The sequence below is a fragment of the Anser cygnoides genome, chromosome 17, assembly GCF_040182565.1.
Source record: "Anser cygnoides isolate HZ-2024a breed goose chromosome 17, Taihu_goose_T2T_genome, whole genome shotgun sequence".
NCBI classification, from domain to species: domain Eukaryota; kingdom Metazoa; phylum Chordata; class Aves; order Anseriformes; family Anatidae; genus Anser; species Anser cygnoides.
In genome coordinates this window covers 9,507,279-9,531,273 of record NC_089889.1, presented here as the reverse complement: position 1 = coordinate 9,531,273, position 23,995 = coordinate 9,507,279, and the positions used below count along the sequence as shown (strand labels likewise).

The 23,995-nt window shown below is 43.6% G+C and overlaps 1 protein-coding gene across 1 annotated transcript in view; it reads right to left on the bottom strand.

Annotated features, from left to right (window-relative positions):
- The window catches only part of HIC2 (HIC ZBTB transcriptional repressor 2), a 59,270-nt gene extending 37,029 nt beyond the window's left edge, over window positions 1–22,241 (bottom strand). The window contains exons 1-2 of the mRNA XM_013173552.3: window positions 22,223–22,241; window positions 2,604–2,673 (exon numbers count right to left, since the gene is read on the bottom strand). The gene's annotated coding sequence lies outside the window, so the exon portion shown is untranslated. The remainder of the gene's footprint in view (window positions 1–2,603; window positions 2,674–22,222) is intronic.
- Between the last annotated feature and the right edge of the window lie 1,754 nt (window positions 22,242–23,995).

Here is a 23,995-nt window from a genome sequence, read left to right as displayed (position 1 = left end):
CTGGGTATCTCATTTTCTGAATGTTTTGCATACAGTGCCTGCAAAAATAACATTGGGTGTGTTAAGTACTGGGGAGAAGAGTCCCTTTCCTTCTTCTTCTGAAGGAAATTAATGTGGGACAGACCATCACTTTTACTCAATGGGATGAGAAATTCCTGCAAATCCCTTGCTGGATCTCTGACAGACACAATTCAGAAAGTCAGACAGAGACCAGCCCACACCCATCACCATTGCTTTCGAAGGCTGGAATGAGATAAAGTTGCATTTAAGTTTTGCACTCAGGCTCAAATGTTAGTCACCTCAGTTCTCTCTGTTTTGAAAGACATACATGTGTTTATACACACGCAGACACACACACCACTTCTGGTATTTTTTCTGAACTTTCTACTCTTTGTAGGGATTTTCCGAAGTTTGAGTCACAGGACTAGTTACTTGCTGCTATCTAGGAAGGTGTGCACAAACAGGTAAGGAAACATCTCCTGCCTCATCTTGGACTTCTGTCCAGGCTTTCATCTGCAAAAAGTCACTATGTGCAGTTTGCTCACATCCCCATTCTTTGGTAACTGATTAAGGACATGTTATTTAGCTTTAGCATGAGCCAAGAAAACACATTTCTTCATAGCTGAAAAACATCTAGTTCCAGCTCAACTGGTTTTGGAGAAGATTTGGCTGAGAAGAATGAGGATGCCCTCCTGGAGATAGATGTTCTGGCCTCTTGTGGGTGTGACTCTCCCAGCAGGACTTGACAATTCATCATGTTATTGCAGAAAATGCATGTGAGTTCTGTTAATAGGGTCCTCTTCCAGTAAAGACTCTAGAATCTCTGTTCACCTGGTGTCACCGTTCCAGAAGCAGAACTATTACTGCTGGAAGGGAATGGGCTCTTCTAAGCCACAAAAAGAGGACCATGGGTGAATTTAGTTTGCAACTTGAGATGAATGCTTCTTACCATCCAGGACATTTGCATAAAATGGCCTCCCCTGTTCTTAGTTTCATTGAAAAACAAATCAAGTCTTTCAATGTATATTGAAAATAGCCATAAGGATTTGCCATCTGAAGCAGCTGTACATTTTGCTCCCTTTCCATAGCCATTGTCTACAAGTAAGCATTTCTCAAGTGGTCATCTAGAGGAGCTGGCAGAGGGAAAGCTCAATGCCTAGCCAAGCTGACTCTTCAAGTAAAACATTTGGACAACACAACGATGAAAGTTGTGGAGATATTTTGCAGTGGCTTTGCTATGTTCAGTTTTTCTTCAAAGAAATGTTCTTAAGATTTTCTTGCAATTTTCCTGCTGTATCAAATTTCCTTCCCTCCTTCATCTATCTGGGAGAAAATTTAGTTGGTATATGAACATTTGCATGGCATATTTATTTGTGCTGGGAAAAAAAGTTGAGTATAGAGGTGGAGAAACTTGCTTCGAAGTTACAATGGCAGCTGCAGAGCTGATGAAGGACCCCCATCCCCAGTCCCTTAACTATTCATCATCTTGCAACCAAACAAAAGGATAGCCAACGGGCAGTTAAATAAATGACAAACCTGCACAGCGATCTGGCTTCATCTGCCAGAGCTAAAGCTGCTTCTTACAGTCAGTGGCAGAATCCCATCCATCTCCTCTCAGAGGCAAGCCCTGGGAGCCGCCTAGCAGCATGCACTGGTGATACACAGAGCCCATGATCTATCCATGGAGTTAGGCAGAAAGTAGTATCCAAGGTACCTATCATGGTAACATCTAAATGCAAGTATCAGAGCACTTTACAGACAAAAAGGTCTTTCCCCCAGGCTGTTTAAAATTTGCATGTTCCTGTGTAGCACTGAAGATAGCAGCAGTGGTGATTCATTAAGATAATGGTTTAAGTAGGAGGCTTAAGAAAGTCAGGGTGGATTACCATCCAAAGGGCTGCAGTTGGAGCTTCTCCACTCCAGCCTGCCACCTTCCATTTTATGGGAAGGGACAAATTCCAGAAGTCCAAAAGAGAATTATGAATTAACAGCAACTATATCACAACTACAATGCATTAAAGTACAAGAGCACCATCTCTATTCCAGCCCATCCTCCTTAGCAAGGTCAAGCACAAAATTTTGTGTTAAAAGAAAATTTTCTTTGGCATTATAAGTTATTGTGTTTTTTTTTCTTTTTTTTTAATTAGTTTGTTGGTATAGGTTCTCCTTAAAAAAACTGTGCATTTTTTAAATCTAATATTATTTTCTGTCCTTCTTAGAAACAATAGTTTTCTTCTGAACAACTGTCTTTCCCCACTATTGAATAATCAGACAGGTTTGATAAATTGATTGCTCCCCACATAAAACTGTAAATACACACAAGGAAAAAAGCATACAAGTCCTTTCCACACCCCAACGTTTAATGCAGTTGTGATCAGTTACGAGCTGAAACATGTTTTCTGTCTGTAACGTGGGGTTAATGCTGAGACAGTGACAGGTAGCTAATATTTCATCCCTGCTAAGTGAGAGGCCTTTGCACAGTGATTTTGTTACAATACTCTCAGTTGCCATCTAGAAAGATGCACAGGCAACCCATTTTGCTATTCTTCTGCTCACTCGTAATAGTTGCAATAGGGCATCCCAGCGCATATTGCCCCACTCACCGCTAGCTGTGCTTGGTCTGAACGTCTTCTAGGCACTCTATCCCATGCTGATTCAGTACAGAATAGCTTCCTAGAATACAATTATAGAAAGAGTAAGGGTTTGTCTTAAAAAGGGATTATTCCAGAACAGCTATTCCTTATTCCCAATCACCTCTTCATTAGGATGAAGTTAACTGGGAACAGCTCTTCTGCTCAGATTTGTAACTTACCTTGGTCTGAATCAGTGACCCTGTGTAAATGTGCCCTTAGTTAGCACATTATCATACAGTCATTGTGATGGGTTTGTCAATAAAAACAGACTCCTAGTTGCAATGAGAGTAGAGCTGCTGTGTGGGCCCATCTCAGCTGACTTTGTTGTAACTTGGGCAGCTTACAGGATCAAGAAATAGGTTTAAATAATAGTTGTTCCTACAATGTTAGGTCTCATCAGTACCGCATGTGACATTTTGTAACTTAGAAGTCTTTGGGTCTGCTTTGTTCAAACTTGGTTTATTCCTTAGATATATGGACACTTTAACAGCAGGGAAATTTTGAGTTCTGTAGCTTCTTTGTTTATTAAGTTCTTAGCTTGCAAGATTTCTCATCCAAAAAGGGCTGAGAAAGTACCTGGCACATCTTGGATGCTTATTGAATACATTAAATAAATCAAACGTTTTATGATAAAATTCCACTCCCCCACACCAAACAGATGTAGGTGCAAGTCAAAGAGGCTTGAAAAATTGCACTAAAATTGATTTTGCTCCAGTTTTCCCCAAAGGAAAAAATTTGTGTGTGGGTTGAGACAAAAACATGGAAAATTTCAGCTATCATGAACAACTGAGAAGAGAAATGGAAGAAAGACAGAAGCCAAAACTGAACTTCACATTCAGACTGCATAATTTATATTCTCTCTAGTGTTCTGTGTTACAGGCATTCCTGGACTTAAACGTAAAGTGAAAGACTTTTCCTTGGGCTCATCACATTTATAGAGAAAAGTGCCAAATAGCTTAATGCTGGAGCCTTCCAGCCAACTCAGGGGAAATCGCAGATCCATAGAGAACTCTTTGCTTGATAACAGATTCTGAGAGGCTGGAAAAGAGAGGACCCAACATAGCAAGGACAACAGCTACAAAATTGGGTAGAGTGTCGCTCAGAGATACTCATGAAGTCCTACAGCACGAAATTCTGAGAACATCTACCACTTGAAACATATTCAAAACCATTACATGTACAGGGAAGGAACAGAAACAGAACATACTCTGTTAAGCCTGCATCTAGGCTGTTAGAGTATGATTCGGTTTGCCCAGCTGTCAAGCATCACAGCCAGTTCTCCAACTGGTGCTAGGTATTGTTCTGTAAGCGGGGCCCCAGCACATTGGCACCTCTCCTGGGAACTGTGGCCTCAGGAGGAAGCTTTCCTGCCTTATTGCCCAAGGAGAAGTCCCTGCTCTTGGGTCCACTCTCATGCTGTTGTCACTTTACGCACCAACTCCAGGGATAAACAGCACTTTCCACTTTGACCCTCTGCACAATTTCCTATGCCAGAGGCCTGTACCCAGGTAGAAGGTGTCAGTGGCCAGAGTTCAGCCATTTGCAAGGACAACACTGGCATCTCAAGGAACTCTCTGACAAAGACAGGCAGAGCACTCAGTATTTCAGGGCAGCGTTCAACTGCTGATCCACAAGACCATTTTTTTATATCCCTGCAATTCCTTGTTCATCCCACACCTCCCACATCCACACTGACAGAGCTGGTCCATCCCGTATACTGAATGAATAAGGGATCCTATGTCAAAAAATAGCAGGTGACCCAGCCTGCAATTACTTGGTCGCGGTATCTGCGTAACTTTCAGTCTCCCTTTGCACATAGGCAATCATAGTCCACATATGTATTATTTTATAAGCAACTTCTATAGTCTCTTTTCCCTATAGGACAGAAATTTAAGAGAGACGTGATGCTAATGGGAAAGGGCAATTATAAATATATGCAAGTCAGATCAGGAAAAAAAAAAAAAGAAAGAAACTGAAACCACTTCCAGTCTCTCTATCCAACAAATTCCACACTCTCATGGTCTCTGGCACTACTTCACAGTAACCCCAAAAGATGTTCACCTGCTCCCACAGCAATAAGAAACAAACAGTGAAACAGGAACAAAGAAGCTCCCACCTAGGATGACCAACATAATCCCCTGACAGTATATCACAGAGGGAAAACCTTATTATCATTAAAGCAGAGGAAAACAAACACACATGCACACACACACAGCTCCACTGCTGTGCACTACTAGCATCCTCCCCATTTTCTATACACATCTAATATCAGGAGATTTATATTCAGGCCAAAAGCTCACGCTGGCAGGAGAGGAAAGTACTTCGGAGAAGAGAGGGGAAGGAAAAAAAAAAAGCCTACAGTTTCTTGGCTTGTGATCAGCAGGCTGGATGCATTCTGTGGAACTAGGCCAAAGCGTTAGTTATTATATTCAAGAGAACATCTGAATCCCAGCTCAAGGGAGCCGAGTTTGTGGCTCTCATTTATGCTGTATATCAATTGAATATCAAACCACATTTTCCGCCTTCTGAATAATAAAGCTTAATAGTTTGGGACTCCCATATGGTCTATTGTTAAAATATTTCCAAACACTGGCTGCTGCTTTATTTCTGAAGGAAAGATTTCTCTTTCCTCTTCAAGCTTTACTTGTTTAAAAGATGCTTGTAGCAAAAGCTAAATATATTCATCTTTTAAATATTTCCAGAGTTCTAAGGAGGGCTGAAAAATGAGGGGATAAGGAAAAGCAAATACATTTTTTAAAGTGGCTCTTTTTTTTTCTAATGTCACATGCAAATGTTTGTTCCAGGCAGAAGCAGCTGGTGCCACCAGGCTCTGCTGTTCAGAACAGGGGGTGCAGGAGCTTTCAGAACCCATGAGCTGTTCTAACAAAGGAAGACCACACAGACTCAAGCCATTCACAAAAGGACCCAGGCCGACTATTTGACTATTACTTACAAGGAAGCTTGGCCAGTAATGTAGGCAATAAATACTGGAGAAACCTGTTCTGTGCATAACCCAGGTTTGTCTTTTCACAAGTCCTGCTCTCTAATTAACTACTCATTCCTGGAGGGCATTGCTGATGGATGGAGTGTATCAATTTGGTATACTTAAAAAAAAAAAAAGTTAAGAAACTTGTTAAATAATAAAAGCATCAGCATACTAAACACTGTAAACACTGTGCAGTGTGTTAGGAACAGTAACTAGTGCTTCTTCCCAGTCACACCACAGAGGAATATTCCTGTTCTTCCTATTTGGAAAAATAAAATAAAAAAAATTAGTGGCACAGAGATTCTCTAGCTCGCGAGGGCTTCCGTGCCGTGAGAAATGTTCAAATTCTAGCCCTGCTTTCACCCCTGTTCGATTAACGTGGTAGAGCTCAACCGCACAGTGAGCAGAAGTGAAACTGCACAGCACAGCCTGGTTGTGCGCTGGGGTGAACCTCAGGTCTCCACCTCACCCCACTCTGCCCTCTCTCAGATAAGCCTCAAGCTCTCCCTGACGGAGCCCTTGGTGCAGCACCAGCTTGCATTTCTGCTGGTCACCCAGCAAAACAGGAGGTGCTGTGCTAGGCATGGCCAGCAGCACAAGAGTACAAAAATGCAGCAGCTCCTAGGGCCCAGGGACCTGCATAGAAATTTCTGCTCTCTCCGTTCTCTTCTGTTATTGCCCTCATTGCTGCTTCTCGTTCCTGTCTCTTACTGCCTGCCTTCTGCCTGCCCGCTCCCCTCCATCACCTCTCTGTATCTGCCCCACCATCACCTTCACCGCTCCAATGTGCAAGTCTTCACAGTCAGCGGTCCTAACCCTCAAACTGGCTGCTCATATTCATCAGCTGCCTCCTCCCCAGGAAGGAAGAAATTCCAGTATTTCAACATTTGCTCTCATCCCAAATTAGGGAGAAAAACTGAAATTAGAGACTCTTCGTAGATGGAAATTCATAAGTAAAAAAAAAAAAAAAAAAAAAAAGAGAAACCTATTCATGAACATCAGTGCATTTTGTCTTATTTGAAATGGAATATTTTGACATTTCTGAAACCAAGGTTGGTTCATTTTGTTTTGGTGACCTGACCCAAGAAATTTTGCTTTGAGTCAGTACACTATTGAACTGCTTTTATTCTCACAGTGGCTTCTGGGTCTGTCTCCCTGGCTGGAAGGCAGATCCTGTAGCACAGAGGTGCCCCATGGCACAGTGTGGTCTCAGGGAGAGCTGTACGGGAAATCCAGGGCCCTTAGAGTCCAGGGGAGGACAGGTACATCACAGTGCTGCTCTCTGAGCACCTGTGCATAGCATAGACCTGTCACATAGCATACACCCGTCAATGTAATATTTCTGGTAAAGAGCAAGCTTATTAGTTTTACAGGTGAACATAAGTCTAGAATTGGGCTTTTCTAAGAGGAAAAAAAACCAGTTTCTAATTCAAAGAAACTATTTTTCCCTGAAAAAGCCACTACAAAGGAAAACTCAGATCAGGCTCAGACCAACCACAGCAGCACCTTCCTTTGGGCACTTGAACGCGCTGTCTTAAAAGCAATCCCGTCAACAAAGCTCACTCTTACAGAAATTTCCCCAGCAGGGAACTTAAATCGCAGCAATACCAGCACCCCTCCACCTCCTACACAGCTCCTGGTGTGACCCAAGGACTGGAGGATTGAGTTAATTGACCAAGTATAACGTCTGGTTTAGAGAGGGTCTGACAAGGATGGAGGTTGAGGTTTTGCAACAGATGTCTGAATCTCGCTTCCAGCCGAGGCATGGCCGTGGCTTTTGCATTGGTTAGGTAGAGGCGAGTGCTGGTGGAGCTGCCGAAGGCTTTGAGATCTGCCCCAAACCTAAGGGGTGCCACCAGCTCGTGCTCACCAAACTGTTCTTAAAACAAGGCGAGAGGATTCAATGAGGTTTAGTGCACCTTCACAGAAAGTTAATTTAGCATTTTTCCTGCAGAATCTGTAATGGTTGTCTTGCAGTGTGTGTTTTTACCCCTAGTTCTGTGTATCCGAGAGGAGGTAGAGAGTGCATGTGGATGCATGGTTTTGATTTACTTTAAAAAAAAAAAAAAAAAGAGAGAGAGACACTTAGCCTGTAGTTTTAGTGTTGGAAACTGTAATAAACCTCTCTTTTTAAACCCCATAACCTTGTGACTGTTTTATAGTTATAAGGAATCATAACCAGAGAAAGATTTAGCCTAACAGTGATCTGCCCTCAAAGACATTAATCTGTCACATCTAATAGAAAGGGAATAAGGAGACGAACCTTTTCTCTGAGCAATACAAACAGATGGCGCATGGCTTTGGTGGGAACTTACTGAAAATTGCCCCTGTAACAGGGGTGCATTTGGCAGTGCTGTGCACCCGAAGACGCTGCTTTTGAGTCAATGAGAAAGGTATCTCTGCATGATTTCCTTGTGTTTTAAAACCTGAATTCTTTATGATCGTATCTCACTGCTTTTGTGGCTGACACATCCAACCAGCTTTCCACCCACTTTTTCACCCCCTTTCTGCCAGTAAGATTGGATCTTCCTTCTGTGTATAATTTCTACATCTTCTCAAATTAATTCTTCACTTTTGGGGAATCAGCAGAAGATAAACAAGTGCATTGTGCCAACACGTTAAAGCTCATTTTTCTATCAATATTTCAAATACAACTTCATTTGTCTGGGCTTCTGATCTTTTATTTCTTACCTCATAAAGCACACTAAAGTCTTCAAGTTAGTTTCTCTTTTCTCTCTTTCCTGTGCCTTATATGGGAAATAAAGGGTTTATTTTCTCTTCCCTCTTCTTCCCCCAAACCTGAATCCCAAACTTCTCTGGTTTAATATTTTGTCTTCTCTCCCTCCTTCTCTTAAGCACTGTGTTCCTCCAGACTCGCAGTGAAAACCATTTCTGGATCACTTTGCTTTGGGTTCCTTCCTGTCCTCCAGAGAAGCAACAAATGGCTCCTGGGACACTTTGCTCTGTTTCCTCTCATGGAAGAAAGCCAAAGCTTACTCAACTCTTTTCCTCAGGTCTGCCGCTCAGCCCACTAACCTATCCCCATTTTCCACCCACACCGAACAAGCTGCAAGGTTTCCAAACTTGTCTGAAGAGCTTAGCCCTAAATTCAGCTCGTTGTCCTGTAAGAGACCAGACGTGAAACCAATACCAATGCTTAAGAGTTCTCATGATATCTCCAAGCAGGTGAAGACCATTATTGTCAGATTCCTAGCATGCAACGAGGCCGACAGGGAGCACCGAAAGATACGGGGCAGCAAGAAACCAAATTCATTTGCAGCTGCAGTCCACGAGAGCAGAATGAATTCAGAGGGGCAGTAAACTTAGACGCTGGTTTTCCAGACCAGTCAGGGGCAAGCTGGTGTTGGAAGACCCGAGGTAATCCCCAGCTTACCCCTCAACGCAGTCACAGGGAGCAAATGTCACTTTGCATGGTGCAGCATGCCAGCCAGGGAGTGTGCTTTAATTGCACGTTAATGAACATCAGCATGGAACCCAGCTTCCTTCCTCTCCCTATTTGTGATATAATTAAGATCCCGAATGAGCATTTTGCTTTAGCCTACAACAGTAACAGAGTGCAGCACTGGAATAACAGGAAAGGGAGAGAATAAAGAAAAAAAATCCAGGTGGTAGACACTTACTGCTCCGGCCACTGCAAAAAGTGGAGGCTTGAGTGCACATTTTTGCCTGATTGCATAGCTGTCTCTGCTACCCATCTAATCTGCTTAGAAAACTGGTTTTGAAGGATATGGTTCAGACATACCACTCGCATGGGGGGCGGGCGGGTGATGAGGGGAAAAAAAAGTGCTGCAGCTGCAAAAGATAAAATAGAGACAACTAATTTTCTCAGAGGTTGCAACACAACCTCTCCCCCTCCTCCACATGCAGTCACTGCACTGGCAGGATAAGCTGGAGATTCTCCAGCGTAAGCAAGAAGGCACAATGAGGTGTGCAGGCCCTTCCCCACCCCGATACCCACAGCCCTTGGGGGTACCACAGAGAGCGCAGGCTGACAGCCCAGCCACTCAGAGGGAGGTGGTGACATTCCTCCGCCTGCTCCTTTCAGTTGCGTTACCATTTTTAAGGGGGGGACGTGAGAAAGGCACACTGCTAGATGTTAACGCTGAGACAATAACGAGCGTGAGGGAGTTGCAGGCTCCTGCTGTACCAATTGGTGGCTGGGCTCTGAACGTGCATTGTGTGATCCGATTTCTCCTGTCATCCAAGCCGTTTTGCAAACCCCGAGCATACGTTCGTGTAAGCCATGTGTCCTGAAATTTAAACAGCTGAAGGGGACGGGAGGGGTCGGGAGAGAAGAGGACCACTGGATTTCTGGTGACAGTGTCTAAAATACACATTTGCACAAGGAAGTCTCACTTTAGATAGTCACTTAGCAAAACAACTACAGCTGCTGACAGGCAAGAGGTACAGTTTCAAGTGACCATCAGACGTAAAATAGGCCAAATAAATTACTGCAGCCTACAGGGAGCGGGTGAGTGTGCTCCCACAAATGCAGCAGAGATAACAAATGGATTACCAACGGGTGACCAATGTCAGGATGAGCAGACCCTGATTTCAGTTACACCGTAGCGATGATATTACCTAAGATCTAGCAGAAGCGAAACTGAAATGAGAGTCCGACCCAGGATGTCAGGGAGGCAGCTGCTCTGGGTTTTTAATGCCTAGAATTTCAGCCCAGTTTGCTTTGTTTCAGGAGTTTAAGCTGTCTTCAGCAGAAGGGCAGGCAGCCTCTGCCAGCTGCCATGTGATCTGTAAGGGTGTTTTCTAAATGGATTTGGACTTCTTTTGGGGTGGGAATGGGGAAAAAGAGGAGGGGATTTTTTGTGATGAAGGCAGACAGCATGATAAGTATATTGGCATTTTATTGTCCCTCTCCTCAAAGGTATATTTTCCTTAATTTCCATTCCCTGCCATATATACACTTACTCTCTCCTTTGTGCTCTCCTATATGTAGACCCATCTGCTCCTTGAAAGTATGAAGAATGCCAGTTCTGGTCTTTGTGGGGTCTTTGAGCTTGCACTGTGTGAGTGCTTACTCTCTGACTGAAGTGAAATACAAGTCTTTTTCTACATGTGTATAAATAATTTTTCAGCTTTCCAAAATATTAATTGCTTACGGAAATTAAACATCTGCTAGCAATAAAATCCCCATACAAATGAGAAGATAGTTTCAGATTGACTAAAACGCTTTTCTTTGCTAATTGCTAAAAATACCACTTTCTCGTCTGCTATAATGGCAAATTCATTAGTTTGCCAATTATCAAAATATTTCAGTCCTTTCATGACAGAAAGGAAAAGGTCCAATTCATATCTCCAAGCAATTCCTACAGTCCTGCAAAACCACGTGAGAAACTGGCTGTTACGTCTAGTCACAAAAAGTTTTCAGAGCAGAGACTGACTACGTGGGTAGCAGAGTCCACCTGCACACCTCCTCTCCTCCGTCGCCCACGGTCCCCCAGGAGTCTGCCAAATTTTCTCAAGTATTATTCTGCACGCCACAGCTGCTGTGGCAACTAGGTGCTGCAAGTGCAAGAGGCGCCAAAATGCTGATAACATGAGAATGCTTAGAATAGCTGGTGCCAGAGGGAGAGAAGGGGCACACCAGCTGAATGCGCATCGCACAATGAAGTAAGTTAGTTGGGTAAAAGCCCCCCATATGGTTGCTTGGGAACATAGAGCTAAAAGGGCTTTCACTGTTTTGAGAACTGCAGATCTCCTCCAGCTTATCATCTCACTCTCTGCAACTTGATGCAAAACCATGAAAAAAAAATGGAGAAAACACAGCATTTTATTATACAGGAAAAGCGCTAGTCCTTCGCATGAGTATGTCTTCTGCATTCAAGAATCCAAGAACGAAGCTGCAGTACTTGCCCTTTATCCACTTAAGGGATGAAAGGCCAGGCCTAACTCTCTCAAGGTCAAATAGCAAGTTCAGCAGCAAAAGATGACGAGGACTCAGTTACATCCAAATCCCATTCACCAGTTCTACCCATCAGATCGAGGAGACGTTAAACACCCTCGTGTGTCAAAAATGACTAATGCCCTCGCAGGTCAGCCTGTGAGAGAGAAGTGGGAACTCACACGTCTCCTTCCTCTGTCCCCCACCCCTCTCTTCCCACTCCAGTGTCGTTCCAAAGGCCACGTGATGAGATTTCCCTAATCAGCAATTAAACAGTTAACGCTTACATTACAGCAGATGGAACTGGAGTTGCTGCAGGGAAGGTATGCAGAGGGAAGGAGGAGAAAAGAGAAAGCAATGGGGAAAAAGCAGGCACAGAAACAATCCTGAAGGAAAGCAGTTTTCCCACTAAAAGGAGTGATTAGTTGACTAGACAACGTAACCCGTTACCCCCAACGTAGACTTTGTCTAGACTCGGATAAAATGCTGTATTATAGAACATGCTCGAGAGGCATCGTGGAAGCAAGGCTCACAGCCTTTAAGCTAGCTTGTGGTAGCCAAGGCAGAGGCTAATTAGGACGTGTTCGCTAACACGTCCTGATGTTCCACGCTTCAATCCTTGCCCAAGAACTCAAGGCTATGCAAAGCAAAGGTCTCTGATGTTGTCTCAGTGATCGTAAGGGCAGCGCTACGACATGGTGCAAAGAAATCAGAATGGTGAGGATCAGCCCGAGTGTTACACCCAGAATTTTTCATATGCTCATTGAATGTCTCTGAATATGTGTGTCTAAAATATTCGTCAGTATCTTACTGTTCAACCTGCTGTGACATTTTTCCTCTAAAAATCTAATCAGAGCTCCAAATGCCAATAGGAAAAGAGGCCACAGGCTAACAGCCTACACTCTTGTGAAACTTCTCCTTTTGCTCCAGTGTTTGCTCAGGCAGATTTGGGAAGGAGGGGGTGGGGGGAAAAGAAGAGAGGGTGAAGAAAAGTGTGCCCAGGGCCTTAGCAACACCATCATTTTGACAATCCATTACCAGATTTGTAATTAAAAGCAAGTCCCACCTCACTAGGGCAGCCAGATGCATCCACAGAGAACTTGTTCAGAGACTCGTTACAATAAATACCAGGAGAATTACGAATGTTGTAGCTTCTTCTTAACCCTTCCAGCAGTATTTCGGGAACCGCCTGTCAGTTTGAAAGACTGATCGTTTTTCTCTCAGCTTGTTGTAGGCTCTAGGTGTGCCCCTAACCAAATAGGCTTACCACTTAAAAGCTTAATTGCACCTGTGGCTTAAACCTTATCCCAGACAGTATTTGGGAGCATTTGGATTTGGGCGTTTCAGGTGTGGGACTGGGGCCTGCATTCACAAACAGAGCTAGACAAGTCAGAGTAGGAGCCCCTGCTGAAAGCAGACTATGCCAGGGAGACAAGGATAGGGAAAAAAATAGTGCTTTTCCCGTTTTGATCACATTTACCTGTATTTACATTTCCAAAGTTGGGTCTGAGTAATGTCCACCTCCTTGTTTGTGACTGAAGGCAGGTTTCACGGTCTCAGATTTCTTTTCCACAACAAAAAAGATCAAAGTTTGAGCTACTTGTGCAACCTAGGTGTTTACAGTGAACTGGTCTAATCGCGTGGCAAGCCCTCCCTCCCTTCCGTTATCAGTCTCACGCTCGGCCCAGCTCCTTCATTCCATATGTACCAGGAAGGACGGCAAGGAGAGAGCCCACGTCTGGCTTGGATTATAACCCACCATCCCTTCTGTCTGCTCCTACTCTGGAACTAAAACACAGCGTGCTAGGGAAAGGTTTAACACATTCGCTTTTCTGCAAGGCTGGCAAGTTATTCCCAGGTTGTGTTCTTAAAGAGGTTTTTAAAAAGCAACCAAATGCCGTGTGAAGAACCAAAATAAAAGAGTAGATTCCCTTCACTCACCCTCTCAGCACTGCCCAGGTTATACAGACACATAGCATGTCTTAGTGCCAGAGGAGACCTGTGCTGCCTTCTCAATTATTGGAGAAGGAAAGATAAATAAATGCAGCCTAATAGGAGTCCGTGCTTGCGAGCTTCCTCATTCCTGATCTCGTTCTGTCTTCATGCAAGGACACACAAACTTTCTGGGTCTCAGTTCTGTAAGCTATAAAAATGGAGCTAAATTCTAGGGTTTGGTGAAATTGTTTTAATTAATAATCGCAAAGCGCACATCTTAAGATGGAAGGAATCATATAAATATTAATGAGCTCTGACTACTGGCAGTGTGCGTGTCTCTGAGGAATCGTAAGCACCATGGATGGATCAAAGAGGGCACATAGCTCTGAGACAGAGTGATGGGAGTTGGCTCTGTGTTTAACTATTTTTTAAAGTAGATCCTCAAGACTGTTGTGGATATTCCCTATCAAGTTACAGCAGCTTTCAATTAAAATTACATCTTATCCTTAGGCAAAATTCCACAGTGTACCTTTTAATATTAGCAGGGCACATTTCCACTCATGTAGATCTTTATTCTACATACACATACCAATAGATCTCTGTAAATAGGGGTCAAACCAACTGGGAAATAGAGATTTTCACCTCATTCTGATCAAAATAAATCCCCCCTACCCAGCTGCGTTACCAAATGACTTCGTGCTGTAGTGGCCATGCCGTGGCAAGACGTGAGATGAGGACACGGCATCTGCTTCGCGGTGTTAGTAGGATATGGACGAGTCCCCCACACTTCAGGCATGGGACAGACCTTCGAACGACTGTGGCGGAAAACTAAGCCGTCATCTCCCGAGCATGAGTAGCCCAAAGACTTAGGAGAGGTCGGAGCCGTAGCCCAAAGACTTAGGAGAGGTCGGAGCCTTTAATCACAGTGCTAAGTGGGTTTGCTGGCACAGTGACGGGGGCAGCCCCGGAGCCCCCGGGACGCGCTGCCCTGCCCGGCGGGCACTGGGAGGCTCAGGAGGCTCGCAGCCTCCTCAGGAATGCCGGATGGCCGCAGGCCTCAGGAGTGTTTTCCAAAGAGGTACTTACGTTTGTTTCTCTTAGGGTCCAGCAAACCTGTGGGTGTTTTTTTGGTGGGGGGGGTGGTGGTGGGGAATGAGGAAGAGTTGCTTTTTTGTTGTTTTTTTTTGAAACATTAGAAGACAACAGGGGGCAGGAACCAAAGATCTTTCTTTCTGTAAGGAAAATCCAGTCTCATCGGCTGCCTCCTTACCTCTCTCAATGTAGTAAGACCCCGTGGCCAGCTTTCTGCACACTGCTCAGCAGCCAGGGACGTGGTGAGCCAGAGGGTCTTGCCTGCTTTGTGGGGGCTGCATTTCAGTTCCTCAGCACTCAGACCAAAGGCCCTCGGTCCAGCTGATCTCAGCCACGTCTTGTAACTTCTGCTTTTTTCAGTTAGTGCTAAGGCAATGCTGTAGCTGCCTCTGGTTTTGTCTGCGCTGAGGCCACTGGAACTGATCGCTTAGTGCTGGTAGCAAGAATGAAAATCAAACAGCATTGGCACCCTCAAGGCATTTGTAATTGTGTCCCTGAGCGGCTCAGAGGGGGTGCAGCAAAGAGATGGCATTAAGGATCCTTAACACTTCTTTGGTGAAAGGGGGAGAAAATTTTAAGATGTGCAGGACAGACAACATCTTGATAGTTACAAAGAAAAAAAGAAAAAAGCTCCAGAAATGAATTTCCTCCTGGGGTACCAGTAAAAGACTGGATGTTCACAACATATGGTGAGTGGAGGCCAAAGTAAGTTTAAAAACTTGGATCTACTTGCTGTGTTCAGTGCTAAAAGATAAGATGGATAAATCTTGCCAACAATCTTTAGGCAAGGAACTGTGAACCCAAACCAGCAGGACAGGAGGTTAATTTCTTCCCTCAGCCACACCAGGGAACAAACAGTGTTTTTATAGGAAATTCAGGCACTGATCTAGCAAATACCTCTCCATAAACTCTATCCCAAAAGAATCACTTTGGAAAAGGTCATACCACCTCCTGTTCCCAGAATTAAGTTAATTAGCACTTGTCCCTCTCTGTATAAGATCAGGGATCCTCCCACAAAGGAGGTACACAACCAAACTGTTAAAAGATATACATATGCCCTCTTAAGCAAACAGGCTTCTTTGTAGTATCACTAAGATTCCCTCTGGTCATCCCTATAGAAAAACACTCAATTGGAAGGGAAGCAGACTGAGAGATTAGCATAACCAATGCTTTGCCAGGTATGAGGAGCATAGTACTGGGCAATGGGCATGCTGGTATTTTAGTATCAGGTATCAGCAATCTCCCCCTGTCTGGATGAGTTTTACAGGGTACAGCATCAGCCTTGCATACAAAATGAAATATTTGAACTACTGAAATTTTCTGTCATTGAATTTGAAAGATCTGTAGTGCTTTTTCCCCACTGATGTGCTTTGTTTCTCTTTATTCCATCCAGGCATTTATGCTGTACGTATTATTACACTGAAGCATTTCAGTTCCCCTCCCTGTGACCAGCTACGTGCATTGAGAGAAAGTAAATCCAGGTAAGGCCTGCTATCAGTTATATCTGGGTGCAACTGAAGTTTGATCAGCAATGAAGGTCAACACACTGTTCTGTATTTTCTGTCCACAAAAAAAGTTACACAGTTCACTTACTGAGAGAAGAAAAAAATAGCCTAGCCTACCATGTGGTTCTTGGGCACAGAAACATCTTCATGGGTTGTCTGCCATGGTACTTACTGCTGGTTTACAACAGTAGTTTAAAAACAGAAACCCAAATCCAAGTGTTTAATTACAGACATGTCCAGCATAATCTAACTCTAGCATAGCATAAACTACATAGGATGCTAAACCCCATTTCTTAAGCTGGGAGCCTTTCTGACAGACAGCCATGACTTCTTGCTCTGAACACTGCCTTGAACCTGCTAAGCAAGAAAGGATTACACCAAGGAGGGTAAGCTCCATTTCACCGGGCAGAACACAGCTTTGCAGGCCCGTAAAAAGGGTCCAGAGACTATTTGTGTCGACTCCCTAAACCACAAACCACAGCTAGCCCTCCCTCTGAAGCAGTTGCACACTGTTCTGTGCAAAGCTGGAGCAAGATATTTTGGCATCCAGATCGCCTTCTCTGGGGGCCCACCCATCCCTTTCGGTCTCTTTCCATTCCTTATCACAGACTTACAGACCCTCTCCTGGGCAGCAGCAGAAACTGGAGCATATTTGCCTCCACATTTGGCACCCTTCTGTTTCACCATTACCCTGTTCTTCTGACCGGGGTGCAGCTTACCCACCCTCGCTGGGTTCTCTGATACCAAGAGTGGAGTAATACATTGAGAATCACATATAAGAAATGTAAAACTGGCAACTGGCATTTGAAGCAGAATGAGAATTCAGGATGCACTTGGCATTTCAGCTTTAAAGTTTAAAATAAACACAGCAAACCTGAACTGAAGCAAAGGAATGGCTTATGGGCAGCTCAGACTTGTCCTAGGCTTTCAAGCCAGTCATTTCCCATAAATACTCATCATTTTAAACATAAGAAAGGGGGAGAGGAGACAAAACAAACTGAGTCAACTGCTTACTGTCTTTCTGATTCAGAGTCCTCAGCAGATGTAAGACAGAAAACTATTCTATGAAAAAGTTCCTTTTTATGTATCTGGGACAGCCCCCAAAATTTTTACCAGAGGGGAAGAAGAGGACAAGAACTAAACTGCGAACTTGTCCGCACCCTAGCAGGAATTCACCCGTTTTTCACCTCCCACAGGTATCATTAGCATGCTACTGAGAGCAGAAAAAAAAAAAAAGCAGCTAAGATCAAACACAAGCTAGTAACAAAGCTCTTCCTCTTGTCATCCTGCAATGGACCAGAATTTCTGGCTGCAGCTAGTCTTTTCCTGAAAGGCTGGGTAAGTTCAGAGTCCCTTTTTAAAAAAAGTGCCACACTATGAACGTGCTACAGCTGCGACACAGAAAGTGCAGAAGGCAGGAAGTCTGACGTTCACACCAACCTCGGCCCCTTCACTCACACCTCTTTTCAAATAGCTTTAGCACATGGAGCCCACATTTTCACATTCTCAGAACTAGCTTTATCTATCACATTGCAAGTTGAAGAGAATTTTTTAAAATAGTACAAATCCCTCTTTTCAAATTCAAAGAATCACTCTATTGAGAGAAGCTTTTAAATTATAAAACTTACAAACTGTTCACCTCTCTGATTTTTGCAATGTGGCTACAATCTCTTTTTAAATAATCAATCTAATTTTTTAAAACTAAAATATGAATTGAAACACCATACCAACTGTTGTCACAGTCCAAAAATGTCCGGATTTTCAAACTTAAGTCCTCCCCTGTATAAAAGGGCCACACACATGTAGGTGTCAATCAGACTCTGTGGCAAAACAGAGGAACCCAGGCTGAGATTTCAGAATGGCACAGACTTTCCTGGAGAGAAACAAAGTGCCAGTCCTCACCCATCTGGAATAATTTCTGTATTTTAAAATGCAGACTTTTTGAATTTGACCTGAAGAGGCAAGTTGCTTGATTTCTGCATCTGCTGTTTTGCAGTGTTGGTGATACAAGTAGGAAAAGGGAGAAATAAATATATATAAGGCCACTCCATAATAACGCCTAATATTATCATTGGGGCTGCCTTTGCAGGCAACTCAAGATCTGTTCTGTGCCCAGAAATTCTATAGCAGATCCTGTGCATTTTTATTCCAGTCTGTTAAAGAAACTATCTCCATTCCCCTCCTCTCAGCACCAGGATTAAAATAAAAGAACATTCAAAGTATTTGTGGGAAATGGCAAACAAATAGGTAGTAAAGTCTGGAGATTGCTCAGCAGCAGAAAGCCGCATGCAGAAATTAGCCATGGGAAGTAACTAAGTGAGGACAACAAAACGCAGCATTGTCCAGTATTTGGACACTCTGCAAAAGGCTGATGATTGAGTGGGAAGAGCCAACCCCACATGATACTGCAAAGTCTCAAGTACTATTTTGAATCAGGTAAACTAATATCTCCTGTACCTGTTCCAAACCATGCAGTAATACATGGTCTCTGTTTCTACAGCCTGCTGGCTGCCCGCTTCGCAGTAGCATCTATCTGGGAGAAGATCTTGTATTTTCTCTTTGTCTCTGAAAAAGGATCCCAAACAAGTGGCAGGGACACACAGTTTTAGAAGCCTTTGCGTGTTTATCTTTACTGATAAGCCTGCAATCTTTGCTGCAAGCACATCAGCTTGTGTTTGCAGCAAAACCTTATTCCAGTCAATGCCTTCCTTGGAACAGGCTTCCTCATAACTGGGCAATGGGTTTAACCCCTGAGTGGCTGACATTAAAAGGCTCAGGTGTAAAAGACCTATTTTCCCTCCTCAAAGATGCATCATGTTTTCATACATCTTTGAAAAACAAGCAAGCAAGTAAGCCAGCCCTGCCTTGAGTCAGCAGCAATGCGGATTACATACCTACACAGATACTATCAGGGAAATTTACCCTAAGAGAGCTCCATCTTCCCAAACAGCCTCTGGTTCTGTGCAGATCAAAAGTATTGTCCATTTAAAATAAAGGGATGCAGATATCTAAATTGCAGGTTGAATGTATGAAAATTCATTAAGAGGGTTTGTTGAAATTATTTTGTCTAATTGATTGGAAACTGTCAGCAAGAGGCATTTGGATTCCTAGAACTAGAGAGTCAACCATAATTCCAAGACATCTGATCCTTTTCTAGTAGGTTGAATAAACCTGCTCATTCAGCTTTGTTAATACTCGAATTCTCAGTTCACACATACATATGCCTGCCAAGGGCAAATATCCAGAAAGTCACTAGGGATCTCCCAAAGCTGAGATGCCAAGAGCTTGGACAGCCTAAAAATTACAAACAAGTGGCTTTTCTCTGACAGCAGGTTCCATTTATTTCCTCCCACTTGCTCTTTCCCCACCTCCTTCCTACACCCCTGAGTCAACCTCCACCGAGTTTCAGTTAAGCATGTGCTTTGCCAGAGGTGTTTTTAAATTACGTTTTTAAAAGTTTATTTATAGTACACACGCACAGTGCATGATGCTTTCGGGGCTTCTGGAGACTTCAGCATTTCAGGTATGACTTTGCCAGTTAGAAGGAACATGAATTCTTCAACTGATCCGTAGAAAACCACCTCCCTTGTGTTTGCCTACCTCTGTACTCCAGCTCAAATTTGGAGTGAAAGAAAATAATTTTTGCTCTTTTATCTCCTCCCCATTATTCATAACATCCATGATCAATGTACTGGAAATTCCAACTGAAAAAAGTTTAGAGGAAGCCAACTGATCCTCCCCAGTTGATTTTTTGGCAAAAACAGCAACCCATGAAACAATGCAAGGATTCTATGAACAACTTCCCATTAGGGCAAGAGTTGGAAAACAGTGCAATAAACAGAACTGAGTGAAACTTGCAGGCAGAGTTCACATGGTCCAACACTCCTTGCATCTGGCAAGCAGCAAATTTCATTAAGCAGTGTTTGTCCTAAATGGACATACTTGACCCATGTGACCAGTTTGTCCTTTCATAAGAAAAGTGTAACACGGCCACAAGATCACTTCCAAGCAGAAAAGCATGTATGCCCAGAAGCAAATCCCCGAGCTCAAGTCCAACCCAAAAAAAATAGTTGTGCTAATTGTTTGGCTTTCACATCTAAATGCAAACCTTTACTATTGTAGAGAGATGCCACATTTTGCTTCTTGCTTTCTGTATCTGGAGTGGGCAGTAATTGTCCACTAGCCAGGACTTTCAAATCAAAGGGTATGTTCGTGGCTGGTTTTACAATGAGTTTGATTTTCCCTGTTCTTAAATAATGTAAGTTGCTGAAATATTGTTTCTCCAGCTGCACAGCAAATAAGAACAGAGCAAGTATTCAGAGTAATGGCTCAGAAACTTTAGTATTAGGAGGTGGCACAGAGGCGTTCTGGGAGGAGAAGAAAAGGATGTGGTAGACAATTTGCTAATGCCCAGAAACTCTCCCTGAAAAAGCTAGCTGCACGCCCGAATGCCTCAGGACAGGGCTGAGTCCATCCCTCTTTCCACAAGAGCAGCTCTTTCTAAATAAAGAGGTCTTACACGCAGGACTTGGGAAACTTAATTCAGATTAACTAAAGTTGTAAATTTAAAGTGAATGAGCTAAACCACATCTCTGTGCAGGCACACTCATTCAGTTTGAAAAGGAACTATGATTTGGTTTATCTCATTTTACTGAATTAAGAGCATTTTAATTCTAAGAGTGCCCATGCAGGATTAATGAGCTGAACAAAGGATGAAGTTACACGTTATGTTGGAGTTGAATGTGGCATAGGAAGTCCCCCCACTTCCATGCTGAAGTTAATTCTCACCCACACTTAAAAACAAGCCAACTAAAATTATAAATTTGACTTTACTAATTATTAATATCTACAAATCTCAAGCTGCATTAAAAATAAAAAACATCAACGAAACAGAATTCTGTCTCTACATTTGCCTTGTGTTTCAATGTACCAGAGCACATGTGTTGTTAAGAACAAAAGCATTAGCAGGCAAAAGTGAGGAAAAAGGACATTGATATCATAAAAATTGGGAAAAGACAGCAGTGCATGAGAAACACTCATGGTATTACTTCATGCAGTGAAATGACAGACACCAGACCCCAGCCACATCTGTACAACAGGCTGCTTATGGACCTACATCTAGATTTGACTTCCACCATTTCCATGACCTAAATCTACCTACCTACCAGATAGTTCTCAAGCTTTAGGGCAACATTGTTGTGCTGTTTGTAAGCAACTGGTATGTTTCCAGGTTACCTAAGCAATCCAAACCTTTTGTAGATAGTTTCGTGCATGGCCATACAACACCACAATTCAGCTGCATGGCCACAACATTTTTTCATCCTAAGTGTTCAGCAAAGATCATTTCACAGATGAGAAGTGGCAAGCAATGGTAAATTTCTAGCTGCCACTTAGGAAAAGAGACTTAACTTTTCTACTGCAGTTTACGTAAAACTGCTGGGACATCTCAGGGGAAATCAGAACCAGGATAAACGATTCTTTCCCTGCTAGTCACATCTATATAATAATGTCTCTTGTATTTATATAAAAGAACTACAGAAGTCCAGCTAGCAACAGGGAGACTGACCAACTGCTTGAGGCGAGAGCACCTGGTAATATGGGTGCTAAATAGGCCGAACCCCAAAGATCTTCCTCCACAGAAATACACGCTCCTCTTTTTGAGTGGGAGAAGGAAAAAAAAAAAGGGATAAAGAATTTTGATTATAAATGTTAAGTAAGCAACACTCTGGCTCTGATGCAGTCTTCTACAGGAGGGGAAACCGACTTCTCAAGCAAGTAAAGATTGTTTAACAGGAGACAGATGAAAGCATCACCTCAGAATGCAAGGAAATCCCAGGCTGGCTGGTTGGGAAAGAATTAGCAATACATAATTAAAAAAGCACTCTCCCCTTCCTCATCCCTGAGGTGAACACAGGTCCTGCATAATACTGACTTCCACATCAGCACCAGAGAATGAAGATATTGCTTGAGGTCTTTCTCATTTCTAGGCAGGCCTCTCTCCCTCTTGCTTTCAGTTGCTGGAGGCTATTTCACACCAGTTACCAGCAATGTTCCTGTGCAGCAGGACATGCTGTCCGTATTTGCAGCTTGTGATGAAAGATTTAGCCACTGGAGAACACCAGGAGGGAGGGAACTGGATGCTAGTTCTTACCTTGCCTTGCAGTAGAGGCTCAGTGGTCCTTTACTGGCGGCCTTGATTCTGCACCAGTGGAACCACCCTCCTGCTCCTGTGTTTAGAAGGGAGGAGTAGGAGAGAGATCCGATCCCACTTTACTGGACAGGGTAAATCCCATCATTTGGTAATACCACCTGGAACACGCTCTCTCAGGACCCTCTCCAGGAAAATCTACTGAAAGACCAGGGACATCTACTACGTTAACCAGGCCTAGCATGCAGGAAGAGATGAGACACAGCATAAGGCCACGTACAGTGTGCAAAGACTGCTGTACAGAGGTCGAAAGGACTGAGACAGAGGACAGAGATATGCAAAACTGAGCCCTACGAAAAAGCACATTGGCAAACACAGTTCATGCCTTTAGCACAAGACGCAGGGCTAGTGATGGCAGATGACTGAAAACAGGTCAGCAAACAAAGCTGGCAAAAGAAAGAAAAGAAAAAGGAGGTGTGAATGGCAGCTGCCCAGAGTGAGCACTGCTCTGTAGGCAACGATGTCAGTGATGCACCAAGGAACAACATCACATCTCGCTTTCCCTGTCCCACAGAAAGTTGAAGACTGAGAACCACTGCAGCACAGTGCACAGCAGTGCAGCTGACCTGCGGTGTGCCTTGGTCCCCAGTCCAAACAGGCATGGAGTCAGCAAGAAAGGATTAACTGCAAGTGTGTTGTACGTGAAGAAGAATACCCAGCTACACAGAACACTCATGGAAAGGCTAGGAACTCTCTCGCCTTCGGGCATAAGCCAACCACTAACTTCCTCTATAGGCAAGTTATTGCTTAGTTGTTTGTTTTAGGAGTTCTTGTACCTTTCCCTCAAGCATCTGGTGTTTGCCTCTCTTGGAGAGAGGATGCCAGACTAGACAGACAGATCATGGCTTCTTTCTGGTATGGCAATTACTGCATTCCACCCTGGAAGGGGGAGAACACACTGGGGAAAGCGAGGAATGTTAGATGGCAAGTTCCAATAACACACGGCCCGCTAAATAGCCTTCCTTCTCCATCTGGCCCTGCGCTCTCCTGCCAGCAGCATGCTGGGAGCACACAGCAGCAGAGCTTGGCTCTTTACATTTTCAAAGAATTCTGTGTTCCACTGCAGAACTGGGATCAAAGCTGATCAGGGTTCGGCTCTCACCCTGGAAGTCCTCACACATACAAGAAGCAGGATGTTCCCATGCAAATAAATGTGTTACAGAACAGGGGGCCACAGCAAAATTGTGGTCTGCAGCCCAAGTTAATATAGAATGCAATATTAAAAAAAAACAAAAAAAAAACAGACATCTCACTAGACACAATAGTCCCTCAACATCAGGCTAGATCAGACTGTCTTGTATAATCTGTGTCTCTACAGCTAAAAAGAGCCCATCAAAATTTACCTACAAAACCTATTCTCTGCAACCTCTGAATAAGACAGCACATCTCCTGTAGAATTATAAATACTTGTAGCATCTTATGAACTAGGAGTTTTGGGATAGCATTTATACTTGAAATGGGCATTTTGCAAGGCCCATTCTTCCTAGAATGTCTAGGAGCCAGAGGGCTTCCAAGTCCCTCAAGCCAACTGTAGTCTGGGGAAACTTAGCCCTGCCTTTCTACCTGAATATTCTTCAATCTGTTGATTTTGGCTCTCTGCCAGTTTAACTGTCAAACCCAGGTCTCCCAGTCTGTGTGTTAGCAGAAATTGCTGGTAGGTACCTGTTCAGATTGGCTGCCCAGGCACTATCTCACTTGTAGCCTGCTTCATGGGTA